This window comes from Carcharodon carcharias, chromosome 5 (assembly GCF_017639515.1).
Source record: "Carcharodon carcharias isolate sCarCar2 chromosome 5, sCarCar2.pri, whole genome shotgun sequence".
In the NCBI taxonomy this organism is placed as follows: Eukaryota; Metazoa; Chordata; class Chondrichthyes; order Lamniformes; family Lamnidae; genus Carcharodon; species Carcharodon carcharias.
Window position 1 is genome coordinate 193,822,014 of NC_054471.1, and position 13,599 is coordinate 193,835,612.

Sequence of the window (13,599 nt, forward strand, 5' to 3'; positions counted from 1 at the left end):
GCTGCATTGTATCTTGTATACGGTACACACTGTTGCCACTGTCAGTGGTGGAGGGAGTGAACGTTTAAGATGGTGGATGGGGTGCCAATCAAGTGGTCTCTTTCCCAAGTGTTGTTTGAGCTGCATTCATCCAGGCAAGTGGAGAGTATTTCATCACACTCCTGACTTATGCCTTGTAGTTAGTGGACAGGCGTTGGGGAGTCAGGTGGTGAGTTACGTACTCCCAGAATTGCCTGTCTCCGATCTACTCTTGTAGCCACAGCATTAATACGGCTGGTTCAGTTAGGTTTCTGGTCAATGGTAATTCCCAGGAAGTTGATAATGGAGGATTCAGTGATGGTAATACCCATTTAAACTCAAGAGGAGATGTAGATTGTCTCTTGTTGAAGATAGTAATTCTCTGGCACCTGTGTGGTGCTGCTTTAGTATCCGAGGAGTTGTGTTCTAAAGCGATCTGTACTCATATGCAGCAAGACACGGACAACATTCAGGTTTGGGCTGATGAGCGGTAACTAACACTTGTATTACGAAATCCACCATAGGAGGAAGCATTTATGTGAATTACTATCCACATAATTACAAGTCACAGCTGATTCAGGCAACAAATAGCTGAGCCATGCACACCAATGAGATCCTAGATTCAGTTCTCCAGACTCAGTTAAATTATCTAATTTCACCCCTTCAACATTAGCAAAGGCTACTAATAGTTCTGGATGTATTATACAATTTTATGAAGCTGTTTCAAAGTTTTAAGATACCCTTTAATTGCACCTATTCCTTTAAGTTTCGCTTGCATGCAATTTTACACTCCCATCACTCATGCACCACCCACATATAAAACTATGCTAATAGGCTGATAGGTAAATTAGATGCAAACAATAGAGTTCTCTTGCTTTGTATAACCTTGCAATGAACCCTATTTCTGGCATAAACTGTACCAAAAAAGGAAAATCTCAGGTTTATAAAACTTAATAAGAACATAAGAAATAGAAACAGGAGTAGACCATGGGACCCTTCATGCCCGCTCTGCCATTTCAATGAGATGATAATTGATCCTTGAAATCAATGTCTTTTCCTGCCCAATCTCCATATTCCTGGATTTCCTTTGTGTACAAAAATCTACTGAACAGCCTTGAATATACTTAATGACTGAGCATCCACAACCTCTGGGGTAGACAATTCCCAGGATTCACAACCTTCTAAATGAAGACATTTCTCCTCATCTCAAGTCCAAATGACTGATCTCTTACACTAAGATGTACATCCCTTAGTTCTGGACTCTCCAGCCAGAGGGAACAATGTTTTTGCATTTACCTTGTCAAGCTCTTGCAAAGTTATATGTGTCTCAGTGAGATCACCTTACCAATGAGCTAATCTCCTGACAGAATAAACCCATTCATCTTCCAAACCCACAAACTCCTACCACCAAGAAGGACAAGGGCAGCAGCTGCATGGGAATACCACCACCTGCAAGTTCCTGCCCAAGTCACACACCACCCTGACATGGAACTTTATTGCCATTCCTTCACTGTCGCTGGGTCAAAATTCTGGAATACTCTTCCTAACATTACTATGAGTGTTCCTACAGCACATGAACTGCAGTGGTTTAAAAGGCAGCACACCATCACCTTCTCAAGGGCATTTAGGGATGGGCAATAAATGCTGGCCTAGGACATAGGACCCCTTGCATTCCAGGAATGAATCCAATGAACCTTTGTTACATGTTCTCTAAGGCATGTATATCTGTGCTTAAGTACAGAGGCCAAAAGTGTACACAGTTCTTCAGGCATGATCTTACCAAACAATTGCAGCAAGGCTTCTTCCATCAAAGGACAAAATAGCATTTGCCTTCCTCATTGCTTGCACGTTAACTTTTTCTAGCACAAGAACATCCAAATCCCTCTGAACATTCACATTTAATAGTTTCTCATTATTTAAAAATATTCTGCTTTTCTATTCTTCTTACCAAAATGAAGTAACTCAATTTCCTAAATTATATTCCATCTACCACCTTCTTGCCTACTCATCTAACTTATTACATCCCTTTGCAGTCTGTGTTCTCTGCACAGCTTACTTTCTCATCTACCTTTGTATTGTCAGCAAACCTAGATACATTACAGTTGGTTCCTTCGTCCAAGCCATTAATATAGATTATAAATAGCTCTGGCCCCAGAACTGATCCATGTGGCACTGCACTACTAAAAGCATGCCAACCAAATATTCCTACTTAATTTAAACATACACAGCTAAGTTTTATTGCCATTCACCTCCAAAGTGCTGGAGGATGGTTATCTAGTAATGCTAATATTGCCAACGTGGGTTATAAATTGTGGTCAAAAACTGCAGTATATATTGCTCAGGTGTGTGCTGTGTGTTCAGGATTTACAGGTGCCTCACCGCTTCAGGTCACATTGTCCTAATTACACTAACCGTGCCTATTTACACAGTGACTTGTAGTCACCTGCTCTCATTCACATGAAAACAAGCTGATAATCACTCACCAACAGATACTGTACAAATGCCACACAAAAACACAGCTTAACTGCAAGAAAATTGCCCAGCCATATGTAATCTAAAAAAATAACTAATGCCTATAATCTACTAGCCAGCAAGTCGTACATCTTGCCTTCTGGCTACTGTAATTTTTGTGAAGTATAAAGAACACTGCCTTCATGGTAACATTTTATAAAGAAGTTTCCATTTCAAGAGACATTGGTATACGGCACCAAGAATTAGTCTTTGATCTGAATTCTTGAGCTCAACTCTGTCATTATAGATGATTCAAATTGAAAATACCCTCCACGTTCAGCTAAACATTGTGGTGGGTGTGAAGGGTCATACTATAGGGGGGGAATTAAGTAGCAAATTCTATTAATGCAGCTTAGACAAGAATTAACCAAAACACAATTGTAATACAGGAGTGTTTTACTCCATGTGTCTACTGTTTTATGTCTGAAGATGAACTGTGCAGCCCAAAAATTTAGCTAAATCCTTCCGAAATACCTGACGCCCAGCAAGAAACAGAAAAGGATTAAAAATGGGTACTAAACCTTCAAATTAGTTTTTTTTTTTAAAATACTGTTAATACATCATAGCTGGACAAGCAAAATCATAGTAACGTGAAATAAAGTCAAAAATTAATGGTCAGTGCACTGCCTTTTTAATCCAGCCAATTTTAATTATCAAACCACTAAAGCCAGTATTGCACCACATATATACCCTGTCATTACCTAGGAGTCTCATAATGTAGCTGCACAAGATAAGAGTTCCCTTTTTAAAAAAGGGATGCATGGATTCCTGCTGCTGGACTAGTTGTCGGAAAAAAAGATATGGCTGTAGCCGATGTTTCCCTTTATCAGTAGGAAACTTTGGAAACAAAATCCCCAAAAGGTAGTTTGAGAAAACACTGAGCAAGTGGAGCCTCTGGCTTACCAACATATAGACAACTGTGCTTTTTGGCATCATTAGTGTAATCATTTAAATACTTGTACACAAACCATAACATGGAACAAAAAAAGCACAATATTTCGCATAAGTATGTTAATGTACTAGACTGCTGCACTGAAAAGGAATTTCTAACTGAGGAGCTATGACAGTTAAACATTAAGGCATTTTCAACTTTAGATAGGAGAATATGAATGATGGTAACTGGGTGGGGGGGGGGGTGGAGGGAGAAACCTGTTTAACTTCTTACCCTATAAATCAAACGGTGAACAAAGTTGAGTTCCGAAGAAGAGTCATATTGGACCCGAAACTCTTGTTTCTCTCTCCACAGATGCTGCCAGACCTGCTGAGTTTTTCTAGCCCTTTCGGTTTTTATTTCGGGTTTCCGGCATCCGCAGTATTTTGCTTTTAGTTTAGGTTAACAAAGTACACACTCCACGTTGAAGGGATATTCACAGATGTCGGGAGAAGGCTCAGCAAGAGAATTATTACAGTGCTATGAAATGGCAAATAATAACCCAGCCTTAACATTCTTCTGAAGGAACCACCACATTGGCAGTGTGCCCTTGCGGTGGATGCTACCCCTCCAATTCAATGAGTGAAAAAGGCTGCACCCACACAATGCCTCCCTCGCTATAGCAGCACTCGCCCTCTTCCCCTACGTAAAAAAAAATCATTCGTGTTTTTAAACTGATGAAAATCCGTATCTGCAACATCACCATCCTCCCCCACCACCCAGAGCCCAGGGGCTCGGTGTTTGAAGCAGCAAAAAAAAACAAAAAAAACCCCATTCGCTTCAGCTTGCAAACACAATCCTGAAAAAGGCGCCTCGACACTCGAGCCATTTGATGCAAATTCTCACCCACAGACCGAGCAGCGCGGAGCAAATAGCGAAGGACAAGCGTTATCGGGCATTAAAAACTGCATCAGGTCGGCTGGGGAGAGTGTACACACGCTCGGTACGTTTCCTTGATGTACATCCTGAGGAAGGGCTGCGCAGCCAAGGATTGCACTCCGATCACTCACACACACTCTCACACTCTCTCTCACTGTGTGTGTGGAGTGAGACACTCTCTCACTCTGGGTGTGTGTGTGTGTGGAGTGAGGAATCCTCTCAATTAGTGTGTGTGTGTGGGTGGAGTGAGACACTGTGTGTGTGTGTGTGGAGTGAGACACTCTCTCACTGTGTGTGTGTGTGTGTGTGGGTGGAGTGAGGAATCCTCTCAATTAGTGTGTGTGTGTGAGTGGAGTGAGACACAGTGTGTGTGGGTGTGTGTGTTTGTGTGGAGTGAGACACACTGTGTGTTTGTGTGGAGTGAGACACACTCAGTGTGTTTGTGTGGAGTGAGACACACTCAGTGTGTTTGTGTGGAGTGAGACTGTGTGTGTGTGTGTGTATGGAGCGAGACACACTCTCTGTGTGTGTGTGTGTGTGTGTGTGGAGTGAGACACACTCACTGTGTGTGGAGTGAGGAATCCTCTCTCTCTCTGTGTGTGTGTGTGTGGAGTGAGACACTCTCACTCTGTGTGTTTGTGTGTGTGTGTGTGTGGAGTGAGACACTCTCACTGTGTGTTTGTGTGTGTGTGTGTGGAGTGAGACACACACTCACTCTCTCTCTCTGTGTGTGTGTGTGTGTGTGGAGTGAGACACTCTCTCTCTCTCACTGTGTGTGTGTGTGTGTGTGTGTGTGTGTGGAGTGAGACACACTCTCTCTCTCACTGTGTGTGTGTGTGTGTGTGTGTGTGTGGAGTGAGACACACTCTCTCTCTCTCTCTCTCTCACTGTGTGTGTGTGTGTGTGTGTGTGTGTGTGTGGAGTGAGACACACACTCACTCTCTCACTGTGTGTGTGTGTGTGTGTGGAGTGAGATACACACACTCTCTCACTGTGTGTGTGTGTGTGTGGAGTGAGATACACACTCACTCTCTCACTGTGTGTGTGCGTGTGTGTGTGTGTGTGGAGTGAGATACACACTCACTCTCACTGTGTGTGTGTGTGTGTGTGTGTGGAGTGACACACACTCTCTGTGTGTGTGTGTGTGTGTGTGTGGAGTGACACACACACACTCTCTCACTGTGTGTGTGTGTGTGTGTGGAGTGAGACACACTCTCTCTCACTGTGTGTGTGTGGAGTGAGACACACTCTCTCTCACTGTGTGTGTGTGGAGTGAGACACACTCTCTCTCTCTCTCTCTCTCTCTGTGTGTGTGTGGAGTGATACACACTCTCTCACTGTGTGTGGAGTGATACACACTCTCTCTCTCTCACTGTGTGTGTGGAGTGATACACACTCTCTCTCTCTCACTGTGTGTGTGGAGTGATACACACTCTCTCTCTCTCACTGTGTGTGTGGAGTGATACACACTCTCTCTCTCACTGTGTGTGTGGAGTGATGCACACTCTCTCTCTCTCACTGTGTGTGTGGAGTGATACACACTCTCTCTCTCTCACTGTGTGTGTGTGGAGTGATACACACTCTCTCTCTCTCTCACTGTGTGTGTGTGTGTGTGTGTGTGGAGTGATACACACTCTCTCTCTCTCACTGTGTGTGTGTGTGGAGTGATACACACTCTCTCTCTCTCTCACTGTGTGTGTGTGGAGTGATACACACTCTCTCTCTCTCACTGTGTGTGTGTGTATATATATATATATATATATATATAGAGTGAGACACACTCACTCTCTCACTGTGTGTGTGTGTGTATATATAGAGTGAGACACACTCACTCTCTCACTGTGTGTGTGTGTGTGTGTGTGGAGTGAGACACTCTCTCACTCTGTGTGTGTGTGTGTGTGTGTGTGTGTGGAGTGAGACACACTCACTCTCTCACTATGTGTGTGTGTGTGTGTGTAGTGAGACACACTCTCTCTCAATATGTGTGTGTGTGGAGTGAGACTCTCTCACTATGTGTGTGTGTGTGGAGTGAGACACTCTCTCTCACTATGTGTGTGTGTGTGTGTGGAGTGAGACACTCTCTCTCACTATGTGTGTGTGTGTGTGTGGAGTGAGACACTCTCTCTCACTATGTGTGTGTGTGTGTGTGGAGTGAGACACACTCTCTCACTATGTGTGTGTGTGTGTGTGTGGAGTGAGACACACTCTCTCACTGTGTGTGTGTGTGGAGTGAGACACACTCTCTCACTGTGTGTGTGTGTGGAGTGAGACACACTCTCTCACTGTGTGTGTGTGTGGAGTGAGACACACTCTCTCACTGTGTGTGTGTGTGGAGTGAGACACACTCTCTCACTGTGTGTGTGTGTGGAGTGAGACACACTCTCTCACTGTGTGTGTGTGTGGAGTGAGACACACTCTCTCACTGTGTGTGTGTGTGGAGTGAGACACACTCTCTCACTGTGTGTGTGTGTGGAGTGAGACACACTCTCTCACTGTGTGTGTGTGTGGAGTGAGACACACTCTCTCACTGTGTGTGTGTGTGGAGTGAGACACACTCTCTCACTGTGTGTGTGTGGAGTGAGACACACTCTCTCACTGTGTGTGTGTGTGGAGTGAGACACACTTTCTCACTGTGTGTGTGTGTGGAGTGAGACACACTCTCTATGTGTGTGTGTGTGGAGTGAGACTCTCTATGTGTGTGTGTGTGGAGTGAGACACACTCTCTCTCTATGTGTGTGTGTGTGTGTGTGTGTGTGTGGAGTGAGACACACTCTCTCTCTATGTGTGTGTGTGTGTGTGGAGTGAGACACTCTCTCTCTCACTATGTGTGTGTGTGTGTGGAGTGAGACACTCTCTCTCACTATGTGTGTGTGTGTGTGGAGTGAGACACTCTCTCTCACTATGTGTGTGTGTGTGTGGAGTGAGACACACTCTCTCTCTATCTGTGTGTGTGTGTGTGGAGTGAGACACACTCTCTCTCTATCTGTGTGTGTGTGTGTGTGGAGTGAGACACACTCTCTCTCTCACTATGTGTGTGTGTGTGTGTGGAGTGAGACACACTCTCTCTCTCACTATGTGTGTGTGTGGAGTGAGACACTCTCTCTCTCTCTCACTATGTGTGTGTGTGTGTGTGTGTGGAGTGAGACACTCTCTCTCACTATGTGTGTGTGTGGAGTGAGACACTCTCTCTCTCTCACTATGTGTGCGTGTGTGTGTGTGTGTGTGTGTGGAGTGAGGAATCCTCCTCCCTTGCCTGGCTAAACTGCCTTTCGAGGTGGGGACCACCAGTTAAGTGACTGCCTGCGTGCTTTCCCGGGTTATTAAACACATTTCACATTTAGCAATCTGTTAAGTGTGTTGTAACTGACCTGCAAAGCAGCAGCAAACCGAGAGCTCCGACTCCGCCGGCTGAGCTGCCCTCTACATTCCACACACCCCCCAACCCACCAACACCAACACCAACACCTCCACCTCCTCCTCCTCCTCCTCCTCCTCAGGATGATTGCACCGATACCCAGGCTATTCCTGTCTGCCCCTAACGCCCGGCAGCTCTCCCGTCCCGTCCCGTCCCGTCCCGGCCAGTTCAGTTCAGTTCAGTTCAGTTCATTCCTTCAAACAGTTAAACACCGCCCAGCTGCCTCGCCAATCACCAGCACACCGAACTCCCGAGTCCTTCACAGGCACGAAAGGGACCCCAGCCATTACGATGGACTGTCCATGACCCGAAGGGGAACGTCATGCTGCTGCTGGGCGGAGCCCGAGAGCCTCTGTCCAATGGCAGAGGAGAGGCGGCTGCCACTCACGCATCAGGCGTGTAGCAGACACGCTGAAAGATGCAAGAAGGAGAAGAGGGGGGGGGGGGGGTGGAGAAAAGAAAGAGGAAGCTATTACTTCCTCCCTTTCTCAAAAAAAATACTGCACCAGATAGTTTTTGGAAGGCTTAAAACTGTGACTTTGTTGTTCAAGCTGGACCACCACAACTGCACTCACTTTAGTGATTATGCACCACCAATGCTTAGCACCGGTTTTTAATCTAACAAACTGTAGCACCACATATTGTACAAGTCATCATACACATTCATACATACATATATATATATATATACACACACACACACAAAGATATATTCATTTAAAAATTACATTTAGAAATGAAATGGCACCTAATTTCTGGAAGATATGAAGGGAAACAAGCAGAGTTCTGATGAAGGACACATACAAAGGGCAGATATCAGGAATTAAATGTGGAGAATTTAGTGGCGTTTAGTTTCAGTTTAAACATAACACTCATTCAAACTAAACGTGCCTGAAATGCCTTCCCTCAGTTCTAAATGGTCTTTAATAATTTTTAAAACTACTACTCAAACAAAGTCTAACAGAATTCTAAACATTCAAAGAAATAGAAGAAAATAATTTAAGGATAATTGTCTGAGAAGTGAATACTTTCCCAGCAGTATGGCAAATTAAACATTTTTTAAATGCTGCTGTAGCATTCACTTGGCAATTTGAAACCTGACAGAGGGGTGTCTTCTCACAAAAAATGTAGAATCCTCAACTAAGTACAGTGTAATTCAAGTAACACCAAAAATAATTTGCATTTATATATAACTTTCACAACCTCAGCACATCCCAAAGCACCCTATAGTCAATTGCACACTTTTGAAGTGTAGTCACTGTTGGAATGTAGCAATGATTATGTGCTCAAGTCTGCAGAGTGGGTACTCCAAGACTGATGGTGCTGATGGCATTATTTCATCAACCTCAAAATGCACATCTGCAAACTCAAGGGGAAATATCCCTATAAATAATAGGAAATGTAACGCTTAAGCACATTTGCTAAAGAAAACAGAAATTTAAAATCCTACTGAAATTGGACCTTTTTCAGAACAGATAAGAATTTGGCCAACTTGTGCTTGGAAGTTAAGCACGAACTACTGCTAAGTCCCAACAGAACTATCTTTCTCGGCTACAAAATGATAATGGTGGAGCTTATTCAGTCACCCTGTAAATAGCACTTAGAATCCTTATAGCAGGAGAGATGGAATGATGCCTGAATACACAATATAGCCTTATATCCCTAAAAAAACAATGTGCTTCTTCACGGCTAATTCCTGGTGGGTTTATTTGATCAAGGAGACTCATGTGACATCAGCAGGGCTAGAAAAGAAAATTATGTGAAAGAATATTGCAGAGCAACAGAATCGAGTTCCCCAAACCAGAGTTGTGATTCTCCTGCAACAAGAACAACTTATATTTATAGAAAACCTCTCAGGTATTAGGACATTGTTTCAGGGAAGTATTGCAAAGCAAAATTTGACACCTAATCACATAACCATATTAGGGAAGAGACCTGGTCAAAGAGATGGGTTTTACGGAGCATCTTAAAGGAGGAAAGAGAGCTGGAGAGGCAGAGTTTGTTTTTATTCATTCATGGGATATAGGTGTCACTGGCGAGGCCAGCATTTATTGCCCATCCCTAATTGCCCTTGTTCAGAGGACATTTAAGGGTCAACTGCATTACTGTGGGCCTGGAGTCATACGTAGGCCAGATTTCCTTCCCTAAAAGACATTAACGAACCAGATGAGTTTTTACAACAATTGACAGTAGTTTCATAGTCATTTAATTCCAGATTTTTATTGAATTCAAGTTCCAACATCTGCCATTAGTGGGATTTGAACCCAGGTCCCCTAAGCATTACAGAAACTACCAGTCCAAAGACAATACCACTATGCCACCAAGTCCCCAAGGGTTAGGGCCTAGGCAGGTGAAAGTATGTCCATCAATGATGGAGCAATTAAAATTGGAGATACTTAAGAGGCCAGAATTGAGGAAGCACAAATAGCTCAAAAGGGTTATAGAGCTGGTGGAGATTATAGAGATAGGGAGGGGTGACACCACATAAGGGTTTGAAAACAAAGGTCAGAATTTCAAAACCCAGACAACCAGGAGCCAATATAAATTAGTAATGAAGGGTGAATGGAACTTGGTAGGGGCAGCAGAGTTATGAATGGCCTCAAGTTTACAGAAGACAGAACATGGGATGTCGGCCAGAAGAGCCCAGCAATAGCGAAAAAGTGACTTAAGGCATAGATGAGAGTTTTAGCAGCAAATGAGCTGATTTGTGCATAAATACTGCACATGTTACATGAGAATTTTCCACCAAATTTACTTAAGCCCTTTATTTCTGGCTAATTAATAATTGTGATCTTATGATTTGCAGATACATTTTGTTATATACAGTACTATTCTATCCCTCACTTCAATGTTTACAGCTATGCATTTTATAGGCAGAAGATACTCAAATGTTGTAATCCAACCAAGGATTTCAAAACAGATAACAACCGCAAGTAGTTTGTCAATGTCAGGTGAACTTCAAAACCAGATTACAATTTTCATTTCCTTCATACATACTTTATATGTGGGCCTAATGATAGAGGATAATTTTGTGTTTTTCTTAATTTTTTTTTGTCTCAGCCCTATTGTCCTCCCTCCTTCAGGTGATACCAATATTTTGCTGAAGTAATAGCAAAACATAACTGTCAATATGTTCTACAACTGTTCATTATTTATGCAAGCTGTTGACCATGGGAAAATTATTGCCTACCCATTGTGTGTACACACATACATTTCCAGCAGAAGCTGCTAGATAGCACTGAGAAGCATGAACCCTGGCTGGCTTTCCCTCTGCTTACACTGGGAGCAGAGGTTTAGTGCAGTGCTCCTTCTATTTTTCTAGCTAAGAACGGCTGACTCAGCATAGATTTCTCACCAGAATTCAAAGTCAGAAACATGTGTGCCTCGTTCAGCTATTCATAGTAAATTTTAAAACAAAAAAAGGGTTAAATTAAACTATGGATTAGAAATATCCGAAGGATAAAGGTTACAAACAACTTTTATGTTGACTCCAGGGACACAGGTCACAGGTCTTAGGGATTCCTAATCCCAGCTCCGCTAGCTTAAGGAATGGGCAGAAGCACCCCCCACCCCCCCACCCCCACAAGATCCCACATAGACCACCACACGCAAGATTGGGACCAAACATTCAGATCCTGGAAAATTCCCAGAGTTACAATGGAAGTCTGTTAGAAAGATACTGAATTTCAGTCCATGAAGGAGTTTACTTTGTGATGTTGATGATCAGAGTCTGTCCGAGTTAAGAATTAAGAAAGGCTGGGTTACCATATTGGGGGTCTATCTATAGACCACAGAATAGTGGGAAAGAAATTGATGGTACTTGTGCACAATTTTGTAAGGTGTGTACGCTAATAGAAGTTATAACAATGTGGGCTGGGATAAAAACAAAACTTGAATTTATAAAGCCTTGTTCACAACCTCTAGACATTCCAAAGCACTTCTGAAGCAATAAATTACTTCTAAAGTCACCGTTTATTGGAGGCAAACACAGCAGCCAATTTGAGTTGCATTTGCTGTGCATGATTCTGTGCTACATATCACATACCAGGGCATTGCCGAGATTGAATAAAGTTTCAGCTAATCCTATACAGCAAAGAGTTTACACAGAAGCCCAAATAGCAGCGATGCTATGGACTTTGAAAAAACCAGTAATGCGACAGAATTGTATTGTCCAATCTCTTTGCTGCTGCTGGTATGTGGCCAAAGTAACTTGCAATGGGACTAAGACCTCATGGTGTATATTTTTTTTTATAAAATATAGATATGGATATCCTCATGGCTAATTTCTAAAATTATAAAAAAAACTGGACAATGACTTTTTAAAAAAGCTAAAGCTACGTCTGCCTGTGACCCTGAACAAAAGAGCTATCATGGCAATATCACAGGAACTTGTGCCTCATGATCTCTGAAGTGACATTAACAATCCCTGTGGGCTGCAGAGACCAAATTCAAAGAGAACTTTACAAAGCCCATCTGCATTTCATAAGCGACACCTGGCCAATCAGGTGTGTCTGCTAAGACAAAGGACCCGCAACCTTCCTTTCCAGTTTTAATGGTTGGAACGTTTAACTATCTTAGAAACCCAGACTGGGATACACACCCTTTGTCAAAGACAATGTGGAGAAGCGGGAGTCATGTGACAGGAACCTCTAGCTGGTGGAACCAGTTATACTGCCTTGTGGAACTACAAAGTTCAGTCTGCCATTTTACCATTTACAGAAATTGGGACAATAGGATTTACATTTAAAAAGGAGGAACCTGTATAAAAGAGATGAGATCATGTGTAAGGAAAGAAGGCATTCTAAGATCTAACCAGTGTGAAAAGACTCGAGCTGCTGTTCCCAAATTGCTGTATGCAAGAACTGAAGTTAAGAAAACTCACTTTGAACATTCATGTCCAAGGTATTGTGTGGTGCTTTGCCTGGGTCTGTTAAGATCTATTTTGTTTTTGCTGTTGTCTTAACAGAGGTGTAACTGAGCGTTAGGTTAACTAGGGGAGCTAGGAGTTATCATAGTAGTAATTTGTAAATCTATGTACGTGCTTAAAATCATTTTTTTTTAATTAATAAAGGTTTAATTTAGTATTGTAAGAACATATAAGACTCGGTAGTCTTATTACTACTGAATTCAAGGCACACATCTTGAAATAAATACAAATTGTAAAATAGTTACGGTAGTTGTTTCAGGTTTCCCTCTGGGATTTGAACAGCTCAGCATTTATCATCCGTTGTGCCATAACATTCGGCCTCTTCCATTAAATCAAGCTTTAAAGAAGCACCACAAGTAATTCAATTTGTATGAACTTTCTGACAACACAAACTGATTTTTACAGTGTTCCAGGAGAGAACCTGCCTGTGAGACACTCATTATATCTTATTAGGAGAGAAGCTACCAATCAGACACACATGTGCATTGGCAAAACTAGTATGTAGCAGATGTGATGCACAAAGACAGCAATTTTGCAATTTTTCCTCTCAACAGCCAACACTCCCCAAATTTATAAGAAGAACAAGTCTAACAACATTGCATAGTATTGTGCACTGCCAGCACAGAAGCCTTACAGCAATTAAATGATGGGCATTCAACAGGCACCAATCATGTGAACTCAAAATCCCCAAAAATATTGCCTTTTTTTTTACATTGCCTCCAGGTAAAACAGTTACTTCTCGGCTGTGATGACAATACCTAATTGGAGAAAGTGAAATCAGATTAGAAACTCAACAGTGAGAAGATGAAAGGATCTAGTGAAGCCAACTTTTTTTTAAGCTAGTAAGTGTCTTCAGGTTCAGAATGTCAATGCCATATAATGCTGCTTTCAATTAATTAAAAACAAACCATTCAAAAT

General features: G+C 42.5%; 1 protein-coding gene across 8 annotated transcripts in view; it reads right to left on the reverse strand.

Moving 5' to 3' along the window:
- dtnba (dystrobrevin, beta a) overlaps nt 1-7,839 on the reverse strand; it is a 464,573-nt gene extending 456,734 nt beyond the window's left edge. For 5 of the 8 annotated variants that reach the window (XM_041188316.1, XM_041188314.1, XM_041188315.1 and 2 more), the window contains exon 1: nt 7,708-7,838. The gene's annotated coding sequence lies outside the window, so the exon portion shown is untranslated. Of the gene's footprint in view, nt 1-3,694; nt 4,003-7,707 lie in introns of those variants that run through there. The other 3 variants (XM_041188312.1, XM_041188318.1, XM_041188310.1) reach the window with 3 other exon arrangements.
- Between the last annotated feature and the right edge of the window lie 5,760 nt (nt 7,840-13,599).